Source organism: Anser anser, assembly GCF_964211835.1.
Source record: "Anser anser genome assembly, chromosome: Z".
Taxonomy (NCBI): domain Eukaryota; kingdom Metazoa; phylum Chordata; class Aves; order Anseriformes; family Anatidae; genus Anser; species Anser anser.
In genome coordinates this window covers 60850763-60867604 of record NC_139723.1, presented here as the reverse complement: position 1 = coordinate 60867604, position 16842 = coordinate 60850763, and positions in this window count along the sequence as shown.

Below are 16842 nucleotides of genomic sequence, written 5' to 3'. Positions count from 1 at the left end.
AGCTATTCAGGGCTGTGTTTTCCTTACTATCCTCTGCTGGGAACATCAAGGACCACTAACACTTTTATGAACCCGGGCTCGGGGAAGACGCTTTTACTACAAAGTTAGAGTATTAAACCCAGTGACATGAATGAGAGGTTAACGTGCTTCTGCCAACCAGAAGTTGGACTCTCTAATGCGATTTCCTGTTGTTCCGGCTGCTGCCTCGTATTTGATAAACTCGCTCACGTGCTGGGATGCACAGCCACATTTCTTCCACCTCCTATAAAAATAATATAAAAATAAAGGCAAATCCAGCTGCAATCAAGATCCAACATAACCAAGACATTTTGATAGCGCTCTATAAATTCCGGTCTTGAGTTGCAATAACTGACTTGAATGGCGAATTGGGAACTTTAGAATTTACCGAAAAAAAATATAAAAACCGACATATACCAAACTTATCTGTGTGGATCTGGCTCCATGTCAAAAAAAGTTCTAAATCTCTGGATATTTAGCCCACCCCTAAAGCCCCCCGCCCCGCAAATGTAAATTTACAAATCATTTTTTAATGCAGTTGGTTTTCTATGGCCTTTCCTGTAGATTTAGTTACCTTCTTTCCTTCTTTCTTTCCTTCTTTCATTCATTCTTTCCATCTTTCCTTCTTTATTTCCTTCTCTCTTTGTAAAAAGATGGATGAAAACATCACACCTAAAGCATGTTCTAAAGCTTTTATATATTTTACTCCATAACGAGTAAAAATCAAAGAGATAGGTAATTAATAGCAGTGTGTGCGTGGGGAGGGGTAGTCGTCGAAGTGAACAAATACAGCAGATGAAGCAATACACAATCACACCGAATTACTGTAGATAGATCAAGTTATAAATTTTCTGAACCATGCCAGGCAGGAAAGCCTCTTACACAATCCAGATGATTTCCAAGAGCAGAAAAAAGTCCTGGGGCTAATTTTGATTAGGCAGTGTGACAAAGATCTTGCCAAATTAAATACACTGTTTGCTAATCCTACAATCACTTAATTAACTTGGCACTTAATTAGTGTCAAAGAATAACAGGGACCTTGCTCTGGCCACTTCAGCCTAGCCAGTACTCGGTGCCCCTGCAGAAGATGTGGAGCAGCTTGAGGTGGGCTGTGGTGCTCATCTGCAGCCGGGGCCTCCTGGCATCTACAGAGTCACACCGCTCACCCCCCGTAGCAGCCACGCAGAGACCACCAGATGCACCCTGGTTTTATTTACCAGGCCTGTTTTGTTTGTTTTGTTTTCATGGTACTGTGCCGGTGGGTTAAAAGAGTAGGCATTTTTAATTAAGTCAGATTTCTTTGCCGTATCTGCAGGCTCGATTGTAGCTGGAATGAATACCAGGCTCGGAGATGGAGCAGCTCCAAGGCACTCCTCTGTCAGTGGGTCATTGTGAAGAGCAGCCTGGAGCAGTGTCCAAAGGAATTGGATCATCTTTAGGAAGCTGGACCCTTGGCCTTGTGCAATTCTCACTGGTTCTCATAGCTGTTCTGCTGCAGGACCTTATCAATGAATAAATAATAATGTGACATCTCCTTCAGAGCTGGGACCTTTTAGATTTTTTATTGACATTAGCTTAGATGTGCTGCAAGTCTTCTGTGCAGGAACTTTGTGTGGATACAGCCTTCTTGGGAGGTGCTTTTGGGAGTGATATAAGTACTACTCAGGACATGGATTATGTGCTTGCCTCCTTGCTGGTGACCACCAAAGGTCTGTGAGCAACTGGCAACTTGGGTGACTGCTGAGAGTACCTGGTGCTGAACCTCACACCCCAAAGTAGACTGCGAAGAAGCTCCTGAGGCTTCTGCACAATAGCCTGTTCTGTGCCTTGCCCGGTGGAGACACTTAACCACAGCTTCTTTCCTAGTGAGCTGGCATCTCCCTCTTATTTTGCACCCACCAGCCAAGTTCTGGGCTCTCTTGCTCCTTACTTTGATTTTGCTCCTTCCTGAAGCCACCCTCGCCACTGATACAGAAGGTATCCCCCCATTATGACTGTTAGGCAATGGTCTGTGGAACAGGGATTGCTCCTGCTTTGGAGTACAAGTTCTAGGCATTTGCTGACAGTGACAGAGCATGGAAGGGAGTATCATAGATTCACAGAATCACAGAATGGTTTGGGTTGGAAGGGACCCTAAAGACCACCCAGTTCCAACCCCTTGCCATGGGCAGGGACACCTCCCACCAGACCAGGTTGCCCAAAGCCCCGTTCAGCCTGGCCTTGAACACCTTCAGAGATGGGGCACCCACAGCTTCACTGGGCAGCCTGTGCCAGTGCCTCACCACCTCTGAGTGAAGAATTTCTTCCTGATATTTAATCTAAATCTACCTTCTTTTAGTTTAAAGCCATTACTCCTTGTCCTACCACTACAATCCCTGACAAAAGGTCCTTTCCCAGCATTCCTCTATTGGAATTAGATACTGGAAGGTTGCTCTAATGTCTCCCTGGAGCCTTCCCTTCTCCAGGCTGAACAGCCCCAACTCCCTCAGCCTGCCTTTTATAAGAGAGGTGCTCCAGCCCCTTGATCATCTTCATGCTCTCCTCTGTGCTCGTTCTAATACTTCCATGAGTAAGGACAACACTTAGCTACCTCTTACCCATAGTGGGATTCAGGCTCAAAAGCTCTTTTCCTCACCACACAGACATATTGAACCTTGGAAAAATGATCTCCTGATAAGCTACTTGGCAACCTCACCTCTTGTTAGGGCTGTAAGAGACAGAAATACCCTGAAGTGCACCTATGCTAGGGAGACAGCACATGTCTTTTCTCTTGGAAACTCCTGAAGATAAGACTAAAAGTTGTTTTTCATTGTACAGGAACATAACTCATCCATTAAAACCGAGGGGTTAACAGTTCATTCCCCGGGAGATGCGAGCTTAAAGAAGAAATCAGATTTATTCCCTTAATAAGATGAGTTCAGAGTACAGGGATATTTTCTTAGCATGGTCTCTTGCAACCATCAAACCACATGGATGGTCTTAAGATCTGTTTTGCTCTCCCCAAGCTGTGCAAGCTCTTGATGTTAGTCTAGGGCTTCTTACTGCGGAGCTCATTAGAATGGGAAGAGCTGTCACTGCTCAAGACAGCCTGCAGCTCTCCATCCACCAAGCACAACGCGGGCCGACAGCAGTCAAAGGAGTGAAGCTGCCAAAGATTTACTGGCTCCCACCGCCCTTTTCCATTAATAAAACCCACCGCAGAGCGATTGGTGCTGGCCTCCTTTCCATTGTCATAAAGCTGGAATCAAAGAACGTGACTGCTTTTATTGGCAAGACTTTTACTCCAGCAGTGACGTCGAAATGCAGGAGGCAGCTGAGGTTCAGCAGCAGCTCAGCGCAGAGCGGGCTTTCTGGGTGAAAGGCGCCTTCTGTCAATGCCCCTCCCGAGACACTTAGGTTTAAGGAAATGTTTGTACTGCCCTAGAAAAAAGAGTTGGCCGGGTGTTTTTCTTTTGTGCTTAGGCACTCTGAAAGGAATTCCTGTGGGCACAATTATCTCACATATGGCGAGTCAGAAACAAAACAAAACAAAACAAAAAAAGGGCAAAGGGAAAAAAAAAAAGGAGAGAGAAAAAGAAAAAAAAATCAAAGGTCACTTGGATGCTTTGGCCCAGCACAGGAAAGGGGAAAATCCACCTTGGAGGATACAACTTGCTCCGGGAGAGCTGGAAACCTGTGATCAAAGGAAGAGAAAACCGAGAACAAGCAGTGGCCCAGTTAAAACCATTGAAAAAAATCCCAGCCTTTGCATGCTGTAGGAACAGGGCATCAGGGCTGCAAATGAAATGGAAAGTGCACGTGTGTGTATGTGGTGAACTTCACGGGACTAGACCTTCTGCATCCAACACCTTACAAGCCTGACCTTATTTGCACTACTACCTTTACTGTTCACTGCTGCTTAACGGGATCCCACTTAGATCTCAGGTGGTGCCCTACAAAACAGCACTTAGCCTTTGCAGTGTCTCTGTGGCAGAGGTCAGAGTAAATTCAGCCCTGTTCACAGAAGGGGAAGTGAGGCTTTACCCCCAGCCAAACAGCCAGTCATTGGCAGGAAGAGTATTTACTCACTTTGATCAGCCTCCTCAGGTAGAAGGCAAAGCAGAATTAGGGAGAGGTGTTGCTTTAGCCAGATTACACATGTAGGGTGGCAGTAGCATCCTGAATCCTGAATCCTGTTCTTGCTGCAGCAGCCAGAAGGAGCTACTCCTTTTTACTATGAAGAAGCTGCTACCTTCCTTAAAATTCAGAGATCCCACAGGGTCTTGTGACCCCCCCCCCCTTTTTTTTTATTTTCAAAGCTAATTTTAAATTAAGAAAACCATTGCAATTTGTGATTAAGTAGTTATATATAAGGTCATAACTGGATTGATTAGATACTGTCACTAACACTTGAGTTCATTCTTGGAGGATGGCTTGACTACATCACTACACATAGCTTGCTCTGTAAATGTAAGCATCCTCCTGCACTTGAATTCAAATTTGCTTCATGCCCAAACTTTTCGAATACCACCCAGAAGCATTTGTGCAGCCTGGAAAAGATGAGAAGAAGACCTGAGCTTCCATGGACCATCCCTGTTGGCTACCACGTGTCTTCCTCATGTGGCCAACACCATCAGACTTTTTCCTGGAGGCACTGGACATTGACTGTGTGCCACCGTACACTGGGACGCTGGCATCGATGTGCATGAGTTGGGGACCATGTCTGAGCTTGTTTCTTGGACTGTGTTTGCAGAAGAGGTATGGCTGAAGCCCTTGAACCAGAACACTAATGAATGCATAATATTCTACTGAGACTTCTGTCCTCAGTGGGGTCACATTACACGCAGGGTGGCATAAGATCAGCAACAGGGTATCATGGTGTATCATAAGCCTTTCTCTGCACGAACTCTGCAAAGGGCATTGGAGCAGATTTGAGTTCTTTTTCTGAGCTGTGGCAGATGGATCAGATCAACAGCTTCTATAGCTTCCAACAGAGTTTATTAGATTAAGTTGGAGGGGTAGCTAGCATCTGGTAGACTATTCATTTCTTGCCCTATTTTGACTATTTCATTGCCCATCATGACAACTATGACCCTGGATGCTTGCTATGTTGGCTAGCACTGAGGGGAAGCAAAGCTGCCCTGTCCTCAAAATGCTGGGACCCCCAGCCTGCAGCACCTTGGTGCACTGCTCTGCTCTCAGGTGTACTAATGGCAGTAATAATTCATAACGCAATCCTTAGTCAGCTGTGTCATCATGGAATCCTACAAAAAGCTTTTCAGTGGGTCTAGTTTAGTCATGCCAAGCTTCCTGCCATTAAGCCACAAATCAGCTTTGATGTAACTCTGTTAATTCTTGCATGAGTGTGGTCAACCTCAGTCATCAGTCCTGAAGCTGAGATAAAACCAGGTAGCATACTTAATTTTCTGTAAATGTCATTGGTCTGAGAATGTGGACATTTCTTGTTTTGCTTTCATCCATTTTAGAAGTATCTGTGTCTTGTATCTCTGATCCTTCATAAAGACCAGGAAAGATAAATTTATTATTATTTTTAGTAATAATTATCTGTTTATCTTTATTCTAGACAATTAGTTTCTAAGCTGAGGAAAAAAAAAGAAAAAGCTTCTGTGAAGAATTAAACTGTTTATAAAGAATATGAATAATGAAGGCTGTGCAAAGAAAATCTACAGACTAATTTGTCTTTTTGAGCTACAACAGGAAATGTGTGCAAGCTTTGGAGCCTGTCTATTATGATCACAATGTCTGTGTATATCCACTAACTACAAAAGTTGTATATGGACTCAATAGAAAGCCGAATTTGTCTAAGACTTCTGTTACTTTGATCTCATTATAGATACAAATTCCTTGGCGTTCAAGAGCAGCCTCCCAGAAATCATAAGGTTGTATCATGCATGTAACTACTGCGCATGTGTTTGTAAGCTGCACTGTTTGTTTTTCTGGCACAGGGCTAACTTTAAAATGAGATTACTTAATTGAAGAAAACATCTGACATGCTGCAAATCAACATTTGAATGAAATCTTCTCCTTTTGTGTAAAGAGAAGATGAGTGCACTCTAGCCTGTTTAATCCATGTGGAGCTCAATGAATTCATTTCAACCACTGGGGCATTTGATTGGTAAAACATAACATAGCACAGTGTGAAGCAGCTGTCCATCGGTTAAACAGTTTTGCCCAGTGAGATTGCTTTGATAATTATTTATGTCTTGCAGGGGGTCTCATGTATTTCCTTCAGATAGGCTCTAGCCCCACAGACAGAGCAACAGGTCCATATGGACAGTGGGGTTAGTTTAGATTGCACTGTTTTTTATAAACCCTATGACTGATTGTTACCAAGTATGTTGTTGTTTGGGTATACTCTATATATATGTCCATGACAACTCTTAGTGTTTTCTAAGCATAGGCTAAGCTTATACACATATAGTGTGTATATATATATGTATATATATATGCATATGTATATAATGTGTGTATGTTTGTGTGTACACGTGTGTGTGTATGCAAGTATGTTTACTAAAATCTCCTGGCATAACATCAAAAATTTGGAATTGTGTTGGGTTGTTTTCCAGACGACAGGAGATGTTAGAAGGAGCCCAATTGTCAATTTACTGAGACCAGAAGTCCCAACAGTATTAGTGCTGTTAGTGCCAGAATTTATACTTTCTGGAGTTACTGTCGGTGATTTATGCAATCTGCCATTTTGAGCTGTAGAACCACAGAAATATGTCATAATTTGGAAAATATCTGGAGACAAGAGGTAGTAGCAACTGGATTGCCAAAGTGGCAGTCAGGGCGTTGGGCCCCAAGAGCATCCCTGCCACAGAGTAGTATCCTTGCCTTGCCCTAGGCACTCTTTCTGCTGTCGTTCTTCGGCCCCATGTTCCTGTTTTTCTGAAGACTGCTCCAAGGTATCCCAGCGTCTGAATGAGCTTCCTAACTGTGGGGGACATTTTCATTTCAGGTTTGCCTTGATTTGGCTGTTCATATGGTGCAGTCCCTGTCTTGTTTTTTACTGACTCAATTTTGAAATCTCATCCTTTCTGCTTCTCCATAGGGCTTCCCCAGCAGCCACACAGATCTCAGTGAAGGATCCTGATTTCTTGGCTACAATTTTTCCACTATTGAGCCATGCCAGCATCATACAACACCTGACAATATATATTCTTATTTCAGCACACACACACACCTTGTATTGTCTTCTGTTAACTGTGAAACAGAGATATCCAAAATTTTCACTATAAAGTCCCTCTTCTTTGTGAAAATTACCTTATTTTGTGAGGACTTAATGTAGCATTATAAGTCTAGTAAAAATTAGCATGCACCTCAACCTATTTTTTATGTAGAAGCTTCGCAAAAGTAGAGTCAGAAATCAAGTACAGAAGACAAGATATACTGGGCATCAGAACCGGTCACTAATAGCAGTCATTTTCATTGATGAGGCTACTTATGGACACCTAAATCTATCCTTAGGCATCTACACAAATTATTTCATAATCAGTCTCTAACATGTTTAGTTAGACCTATATGAAATATAAAAGGCCTAAAGATTTTCTAGGTGCAAGAAGGAAGAAGTAGTGAAGTTACAAATACTGTCCACAGTAAAAGTGGTAGAGGCGTTGTCTTTAACTGCACTTTTTTTTTTCTTTTAAAATTTTACACGAGATGATTCATTTCCTTAAGCATAGTTAAAGTTGATAATTCTACGGCATTCTGCAGCTTAAATTTAGAGTTAGATTTGCTGACAGAAACATTAAAATGTTTTATTGTGTGAACTCGATGAATATAGTACTCGCTTTACCTGTGCACATAACATGATTTATACAATTTCCTCATCCAAACTCCATAAATCACTTTTGTTGCACATTAAACCACATCCAACTCTCAGTAAATTTGTTAACAAAAATGTCTTTAGTTCACTCAGTGTGTGAATAATAATTCATGTTGAATTGACTAATATCTCTATAAGTACCTGATATTTAACTGATCTACAACACAAAATAATCATTGTCTAGGAGGCTGTGATGAAACAAACAAAACAATCAAACAACAACAAAAACTAACCAGTCCAAATTTGTTACACTGACATAAAAATGAAACTAATTAAAACATTATTTTATTTTATTTTATTTTATTTTATTTTATTTTATTTTATTTTATTAGCCTATTTTAACTGGAAGTAATGTAATCTTTTTTCATTTAAAGTCTCCTGAAATGCTTCAGCCCATCTTCAGGAATCTGCATTTATACTCATTAGGGCAGGATCTGCCAAGGTATATAATATTTTTTTTTCTTCTGGTGAATTAAGAATCTGACATTTCAGAGAAAGCTGAAAACCCTGAAACTTCAATTAGTTGAATAATTCTTTAAACAACGAAGCTGGGCTTTTCCCCAAATTCTGTACAGACCATCTGGTCACAGAGATTATTAAACGTCTAGAGCAAAGTGCAATGACACTCAGGCTGAAAACCTGCTAGACCAAAGACTGTTTCACAGAAGGTATAATTCAGTGGCAAATCCACAGCTCTTAGAAGTGGCTCTGAAGACCCAGTGACTTTGAGGAGTTTGTTCCTGGAGATTCAGATGCAGCTTCTGGCTCAGGACAGTCCCAGGATGCTGGCTACTAGAAGGTAAAGGATGCCATTGGAGGATGACTTTTTTCTTGCCCTGCCTTTCATACTCCTTTCATCCATATTTTCCTCCTGTTGGCTCCTACAGTACTGCATTTGTCATATTCATGTATCTAAACAGAATAACATTCTGGACATTTTTCCTCCTATTCATAGCTGTGTAACATTTCTGTGGTAACCAGAGCAATAATTTGCAAAGAAAAGTTGTTTTAGGAGAATATGCATTTGTAGCTGTTTCTAATGTAGTATGTGTTTGATACTTCCCTCTGTATGTTTTCTTGTAATTTATTTCTCTTTGTTTCCCAATTTGCTGCTTTGGTGTTGGGTACTCTGGTTCCTTTGCATATCTCTTGTGCCTGTCTTGATGAATTTCCCATCTTCCCCATGCCAGGCCTTACTTTGTGGTGTTTAGCCACTCGGCATTCACTGGTGGCTCCAATCCCCAAAGCTGGCTCCACTCCTCCTTAGTGACAGTCCCCAGGGGGCTGTGAGTTTGGATTCTGTAGGCCTCCAAATTTCACTCTGCGACGATGACAGCCAAAAACACAAAAGCAAGCAAGAACTGCATGTTCCACTCACCCCACACCAACTCCTAGCAAGTGGCTGGGAGTCACACATTTGGGAATTGCTGGAGCATTGCACGGTGTCATGGTCTAGTCATTGGATCACAAAAATAAAGGGCAAGTGCGATCCTCCTTCTTCTACCTCTGCTGATTTTGTAATATGGTTACAGCATTTGTCTTGCTCTCTGTGATTATTTTTGGAGAGTCTTCAGTTTGAAACTGAAAAAATACTAATTTGTAATAAAATCCTTCTATATTTGAGACTCGACTTGCTTCTGCCAATAAAGACATTTTTATGTCCTAGCTGTGCCAAAAGCAAAAAAATACAGTGCCTTTGAGAATCCCCTAATTACAGATATATTTTTTCTCAGTTTTCATGTGACACATATTGGTAAGTTTAAGAGATAGCAGTAATTTTAAAATATAATTCAAACTTGCAGCTTGATGGCAAAAATACACAAGCAAATTAACCAAAACCAACTATTCACTGCAAAGTGATGACTTGCAAGGCAGAAGCCTGATAGACAAATGTGTATAACTCCCATGCAGTCAATCTATTACTGTTGCTTGGAGTTATGATGATATAAGCAGCAGCAGAAAATGTTTTGTTAAATTGTTTTCTGATTGTGTAAAATATCATAAATCATAAATCATATATCTCCCTATCCATGTTTTAGCAAGATAGCCTTTTATTTTCTAGGGCTTTACTGAATGAAGAGTTCTACTTGCTTTATTTCAGTTTACCTCCATGTTCTGTGTATTTTTCTTCCCCCTTTCTGGATTTGACCCACAGAAAAGCACTGAATATTCCAGCAGCAGCTGTTGGCTTTCTGCAGTGTCCTGAGAGCCCCCAAACCTCTAAACTGGGATTTAGAAAATTCATCCTTTTGCTGGACATAGATTGATGTTTCCAAAAATGCTACAGGGCTTAATTTCTACATGAAGTGTGTTGCAACTGCACCTTTCACCTGAAGTTTGTAGTTATTCCTCTCTCTTTTCTTTCAGTGTCTGTTGCCATTCATCCTAACCAGTTAGCTCTAACACACAGGGCAAAGGTGGCAATACCACCCAGCTGGCCAGTGTTTTCTCTTCCAGTAGGCAAAATGGATCTCTCACTCTGCAGCCTCATCTGTGCTTCAGGAACAGAGTTCTAAGTCCAATTTCAGTGATTACAAGAGTGATCAAGCTAAGTTCTTGGGATCTTTGTTTGTGCTTCAGTAATGCTTTGCATGAGGTTCTCACTACACAAAGCATTAGCTGCAGGGAATATAACAGACTTCACATTCGTGAAACAAAAAGACACTTGTCTGGTTGTTTAGATGAGCATATGTAAAAGGTTAGAAACAACAACAAACTACACCTGTGGCAACATGCTGCAGAGCAGATGGGTACCCCAGTCACAGTGTTAGAGACAATGGCACATGTTACCGCTAAAGGTCTGCAATCTGAAGACAAAGGTCCCTTTCTAATTTTGCCAGGTTCTTCCGTTTCTTGTGTTGTTGTTGAAAGACCTGTCTATTACTGCATGACATAGCTGAAGCAAACACATGGCTTGCACCAATGTACATAAAAGCTGCATACTGTAATTTACGGATGTCCGCTCTTTTGCTAGACAGGCTCCACTGGATTTTCAAAGTAAACAGAAAGCAAAAATAACACTCCTTTAGAATTACACCCAAGTGAAGGGGGAGGTCTAGCACATCACTGACTGACCACAGCAGGCTGTTATACCAGTGCTGCGACAGCCACTGACCCAACGTAGCGCTGCCAAGTTGAACTACCTTGTTATATACCCACTGCTGTCAACAGCTTGCCCATGTGAGACTGAAGTCCTTGCTGCCCAGCAGAAAACTCTCGGCTCACTGGGGTGTTGGCATTGCCTTATCAGGTGTTTGTCTGGATCACATTTTGATTTTAACTCAGTTTATGAACATGATAATTATTAACATTTTTCTACTCAGAATACACTGTCAGTCTTGTTTGTGTTTGGTGCATTTTTGTGAGATCAAGATGGTAATCAGTAATTTCAGATCTGTAGTTAGGGCTGGTTAGTAGTGAGTACAAAGAAAGTGAGCAGAGAAGAAAGGGATTTTTTTTTCGCATTTACGAAATATGGATTTCTAACATCCCCCTTCAGTTGTTCTCAGCTGTGAATCCATAAAAAGAAAGAAAGGAAGAAAGAAAAGAGAAAAGAAAGGAGGAAAGAAAGGAGGAAATAAAGGAGGAAAGAAAGGAGGAAAGGAGGAAAGAAAAGAGGAAAATAGGAAAGGGGGAAAGGAAGAAAGGAGGAAAGGGGGAAAAGAGGAAAAGAGGAAAGGGGGAAAGGAGGAGAGGAGGAAAGGAAGGAAGGAAGGAAGGAAGGAAGGAAGGAAGGAAGGAAGGAAGGAAGGAAGGAAAGAAAAAGAAAGAAAAGAAAGAAAGAAAGAAAGAAAGAAAGAAAGAAAGAAAGAAAGAAAGAAAGAGAAGGAAGGAAGGAAGGAAGGAAGCAAAGAAGGAAAGAAAGAGAAAGAAAGAAAGAAGGAAGGAAAGAAGGAAAGAAGCAAAGAAGGAAAGAAAGAGAAAGAAAGAAAGAAAGAAAGAAAGAAAGAAAGAAAGAAAGAAAGAAAGAAAGAAAGAAAGAAAGAAAGAAAGGAAGGAAGGAAGGAAGGAAGGAAGGAAGGAAGGAAGGAAGGAAAAGAAAGAAAGGAAAAGAAGGAAAGAAGGAAAGAAGGAAAGAAGGAAAGAAGGAAAGAAGGAAGGAAGGAAAGAAGGAAAGAAGGAAGGAAGGAAGGAAGGAAGGAAGGAACGAAGGAAGGAAGGAAGGAAGGAAGGAAGGAAGGAAGGAAGGAAGAAGAAAGAAAGAAAGAAAGAAAGAAAGAAAGAAAGAAAGAAAGAAAGAAAGAAAGAAAGAAAGAAAGAAAGAAAAAGAAAGAAAGAAAAAAGGAAAGAAAGAAGGAAAGAAAGAGAAGAAAGAAGGAAGGAAAGAAGGAAAGAAGCAAAGAAGGAAAGAAAGAGAATGAAAGAAAGAAAAAGAAAGAAAGAAAAGAAAGAAAGAAAGAAAGGAAGGAAGGAAGGAGAAGAAAGAAAGGAAAGAAAGAAAGGAAGGAAAAGAAAGAAAGGAAGGAAAAGAGAGAAAGAAAAAGAAAGAAGGAAAGAAGGAAAGAAGGAAGGAAGGAAGGAAGGAAGGAAGGAAGGAAGGAGGAGGGAAGGAAGGAAGGAAGGAAGGAAGGAAGGAAGGAAGGAAGGAAGGAAAGAAAGAAAGAAAGAAGAAAGAAAGAAAGAAAGAAAGAAAAGAAAGAAAGAAAGAAAGAAAGAAAAAGAAAGAAAGAAAAAAGGAAAGAAAGAAGGAAAGAAAGAGAAAGAAAGAAGGAAGGAAAGAAGGAAAGAAGCAAAGAAGGAAAGAAAGAGAATGAAAGAAAGAAAAGAAAGAAAAGAAAGAAAGAAAGAAAGGAAGGAAGGAGAAGAAAGAAAGGAAAAGAAAGAAAGGAAGGAAAAGAAAGAAAGGAAGGAAAAGAGAGAAAGAAAAAGAAAGAAGGAAAGAAGGAAAGAAGGAAGGAAGGAAGGAAGGAAGGAAGGAAGGAAGGAAGGAAGGAAGGAAGGAAGGAAGGAAGGAAGGAAAGAAAGAAAGAAAGAAAGAAAGAAAGAAAGAAAGAAAGAAAGAAAGAAAGAAAGAAAGAAGGAAAGAAGGAAAGAAAGAGAAAGAGGAGAAATTGCAAAACAAGAGGAAAATGACCTTTTCTCTCTCATCCTATATTTCTCCTTGACACTTGAATTTCAATAGTTTCACTGTCGACCTCCATTTCAGTGCTAGGTTGGCCAGCAATCTGTGAAATCATGACATAAGACAGTTTGACTAGACTTCTTTGATAGCTTTCACCAGTTGGCTAAAATTGAGTAAAAAGCCAGGCAAGCTGTACCCTGGCAGCTTCAGTCACAGCAGAGTGAAGGATGTCGGAGTCCTGCAGCTGGGACAAGAGGAGCATTTGCTGCAGGTACCATGTCAAGCTGGTGCAGCCCGTCTCGCACCCAGTGAGAGGATGTGCTCTGAACAACTGCATGGCAGCATCTTGGCTTGCCCCTGGGATGCTGGCCTCACCAAAAAAGGTAAATGGAAGGGCTGGGTCAAAAAAGGAAAAATACTTCTGTTTATGCATTCACACACATTATCAAAGCCTCTAGCTAAATAAGGCTTGTGACTGTATACAGAAGTAGAAAATTGTCCAAAGGCAATACACAGAAGCTGCAGTGCCCAGGATGGTTGTTTGGGCTTTCTTTCCCAAAACACCAACAGGAGGCCTGTGCACCTGAAAGCTGCAGGCAAGGGAGAAAGCCCAAGCTGAGAGGTGTTTGTTCATGGACTCACAGAATCACAGAATGGTTTGGGTTGGAAGGGACCCCTAAAGATCACGCAGTTCCACCCCCCTGCCATGGGCCGGGACACCTCCCTGTAAAGCAGGTTGCCCATCCAGCCTGGCCTTGAACACCTCCAGGGGTGGGGCATCCACAGCTGCTCTGGGCAGCCTGTGCCAGTGCCTCACCACCCTCTGAGTAAAGAATTTCTTCCTTATACCTAATATAAATCTACCCTCTTTTAGTTTAAAGCCATTACTCCTTGTCCTATCACTGCACTCCTTAACAAAAACTCCCTTCCCAGCACTCCTGCAATGGAAGCAGGTCCTGGAACGCCACAATAAGGTCTTCCTGTAGCCTTCTCTTCTCCAGGCTAACAGCTCCAACTCCCCGAGCCTGTCTTTATAGGAGAGGTGTTCCAGCACCTTGATCAACCTCATGGCCCTCTTCTGGGCTTTCTCCAACGGGTCCATGTCCTTCTTGTGCTGCGGGCCCCAGGGCTGAACAGAGCATGCCAGGTGGGGTCTCATGAGAGCAGAGCAGAGGGGGAGAATCACCTCCCTCGCCCTGCTGGTCATGCTTCTTTTGATGCAGCCCAGGAAACAGTTGGCTTTCTGGGTTGCAAGTGCACATGGCTGGCTCATGTTGAGCTTCTCATCAACCACCACCCCCAGGTCCTTCTCCTCAGGGCTGCTCTTAATCCATTCTCCACCCAGCCTGTATTGGCACTTGGGATTGCCTTGACCCAGATGCAGGACCTTGCACTTGGCCTTGTAGAACCTCAGGAGGTTCGCACAATCCCAACTCTCAAGTCTGTCCAGGTCCCTCTGGATGGCATCCCTTCCCTCCAGTGTGTCAACTGCACCCTCTTCCCTTCCACAACAGTGCTGACAGGGTTGCTGATAAATAGTTCAGCCTTGGGTCAATCTAGAACAAATCTAATTGAAAGGTAGCTGAGTCAGATGTGAACGTGAACTCCATTTCAGAAGTTTTATGAGATATGAGGTATGAATGTCAAATGAAAAGAGCAGAAGAGCCATGGTGTTGAGGGTGGAAAGATGCATTTGGCTGTTTAGCTTTCACTGCCTAGGAATAGAGATCCACTATAGATTGTCCTTCCTAAGCATATTGGTTATACTTAAAGTGAATTCAGTCCCAAACCACTCTGCCAGGTGCACTTGAGATAAAAAGTCATGAGAAGATAAAATACAAGCTTTACTCAGTCAGATTGAAGTCTATATATTTTCATATCTTATAGCAGGTATTAGGGGAAGGAGAGGAGAACAAGGCAATATTTCCATGCGAAGCTCCTGCCATGGGCTGTTTTTGAAGGACCTAATGGGAGCCAGAGTGCTCTGTGAGGCACTGAGACTGGTAGCTCACCTCCCAGATTATACTCAGGTATACAGGCTCACCCTGTGTTCAGAGGGTCTGTCCCCATGGCCTTTACATGCAATACAATCAGTGCCAAGTTCTGTAGTTGCTCTAGAGCTTTCCTTTCTCCACTGCTGTGGGTCCTTCGGCCACTGGGAGCGTGAGCCATGCTGTTCGGGAGCCTCTGCATGGTCCCTGAGCTGCCTGGTTTCTTCAGGTTGCTCATGTTTACATTGGCCCAAGCTCCCAGGTTTAGAGGTGTACTCCCTAAGATACGGACAACAGAAGGGACACCTGTTGGGCTTCACACACCCCTCTTTTCATCTTCAATCATGTTTTAATCCATTTGATGAATGTATTTCAGTGACAGAGTTAATAAGAGTTAGTCAGGTAACTAGGGGCTTTCTCATAATATATCCAGAGGGCAGAGTTAAGGTTGTGTGAACATTTCACAATTCGGAGTCCTAGGGTTAGAAACATTCTTCTGGCATGACTGTGCTATTCATTACTGCTGGGTCCTTTCTCTTGTTTACTGTATGACACACCACGGGGTCCATTGTCTCTAATACTAAGAAAGCTGGAAAAAGGAGGCTTCATCATAATATTTTTCCCTTCCTTTCTCTGAGCTGCTTTCCCAAAACTGTGATTTTAAGAATGGAATTTGTTTCTTGTGGGATTCCAATAGCAAACGGATGCACAGTGAGGGAAGGCATGGAAAAAAAATGCCTCCAGCACAACAATCTTCAGCTGTTCAGTGTTTGCTCAGTACGGCTTCCACAATGTCTGAAGAGCCAACAGAAATGAGAAAACCCCTGCACAAGGGCTAATAATCTTACATATGACTTTTGACTGAACTTGTCTGACTAATGTGCTTTAAAGTAAAACCCTGTGCTTACCAAATCCAACTTGGAATAGTTTCTTTGGCTTCCAGTTCCCTGGCATTCAAGCACTGCTGCTTAAACATCACACCAAAGAACTGGAGTAATTCTAACTTGCGGCAGTTCCAGGCTTCCAATGACAACACGGCTTTGCATTGATTGTTTTTTCTGAGAGACTGTTTCTCTAGGATGCATTGAGGCCAAATGCTTCTATGGATTCAATCACCACAGCATCACTGAACCCAGTGATGCAGAGCTAGTTTGCCTCAGCTGATAATCTGGCACATTTATATTCCTGTCTACTTTTTATGGGATTAAAATAAATCTAGCTGCTCAGGTTATGGCTGAATGCCTGTAGTTTCCAAGCCAACTGAACACACTGGTGTGAGTCCTAAGGAACTAATTGGGGTTGCCTCAGAGTTGCTGTGCAGTGGTCAAGGGCGCTAGATAAAAGAGAAAAATCTCCACTCTGTGAGAAAATGCAATAACATACACAGTTCTTCAATGACTTTGACTATGAGCTTTTGCCATTAGAAATATATTTGCTCTTTAAAAGCTTCATTTATAAATTCCTAGTGCAAGATTTGCATATTGGATATGTGACGAGTCTAAAATTCAACTGTACAGAAGAAGCGTCTGGTCAGTGCAACAGTCCTGTTTTGTGGATTACAACATCAGTGGAATCAAAGCCTTTGGCTTCAATGAAGGAAGAAACAGTCTTCCACCAGGCATTTTATGGTAGTAACCTGGACAGTTTTATCTCTTTTCCGTCTTTGCTGTCCCTAGCCCCCAACTTCTCTGCACAGGCCTTCTCCATAGGCCAGGAGTATTGTTGTTCCCCCTCTGCAAAACTCTGCAGATATGGGTCTGTGGGGTCCACATGGGGTTGGTGGGGTCTCACAGTGCCCAGAGAGCAGTGAGCAAGGGTGAGACCTGTGCTAGGATAAAGGGTTGTGTACTTACGGGGTTTTCAGTGTCTGCTGGCTTCTGCAGCCACAAATATTTCCCACCAAGGGCAGGTTTGAGCGTTGCAAGCAAAATCTGAGAATGCACCCT